This window comes from Silene latifolia, chromosome Y (assembly GCF_048544455.1).
Source record: "Silene latifolia isolate original U9 population chromosome Y, ASM4854445v1, whole genome shotgun sequence".
Lineage (NCBI taxonomy): Eukaryota > Viridiplantae > Streptophyta > Magnoliopsida > Caryophyllales > Caryophyllaceae > Silene > Silene latifolia.
This window is the reverse complement of record NC_133538.1, coordinates 469,612,839-469,613,496: the sequence shown is the minus strand read 5'-3', so window position 1 is coordinate 469,613,496 and position 658 is coordinate 469,612,839. Positions and strand designations below refer to the sequence as shown.

The 658-nt window shown below is 40.7% G+C and overlaps 1 non-coding gene across 1 annotated transcript; it reads right to left on the bottom strand.

The window, feature by feature from the left end:
- Window positions 1-310: 310 nt before the first annotated feature.
- LOC141636836 (small nucleolar RNA R71) lies at window positions 311-417 on the bottom strand. Its single transcript, XR_012541417.1, has one exon. It is a non-coding gene; the product is annotated as a small nucleolar RNA R71 (small nucleolar RNA).
- Window positions 418-658: the final 241 nt, after the last annotated feature.

Here is a 658-nt window from a genome sequence, read left to right as displayed (position 1 = left end):
ACCACAACACTTAACCGGAAATTTCATTTTCAAATCCGCATTTATCCAATTAGTCGAATGAAGCCAATTTGGGGGGATGCCTAGTGAAGACCCTCACTCTCACATGGAGACTTTTTGTGACTATTGTGATGCGATTTCTCAAACCGGTGTAACTCAAAACCAAATTCGATGGGTCTTATTTCCTTTTTCTCTAATTGGCACCGCAAAACAATGGTGGAAAGGCCTTGATAAGGCTACTCTCGGAATTGACTCTTGGAAGAAATTGGCTCTATCTTTCTACAAAAAGTTCTACCCACCGGAAAAGACTAACATGCTAAGAGCTCAAATTACGGGATTTAAGCAAAGAGATGAAGAATCTTTGTATGAAGCTTGGGAGCGGTTCAAGGGAATTTGTCGCTCATGTCCTCATCATGGACTTAGCGAGTGGTTCTTGGTACAACAATTTTGGAATGGTCTTTATGAAGACTCAAGAAACATTCTCAACATGGGATCAAATGGCATGCTCACCGAAGTTGACGATAATCAAACTTGGAACAAGATTGAGGAAATGGCGGTCCATAATTCACAATATAGTACACCTCGAAAGGCTACTAGAGGAGGAAAGCATGAAGTGGACTCTATTACTCAATTGGGTTCTCAACTTAGTGCTCATATTGAT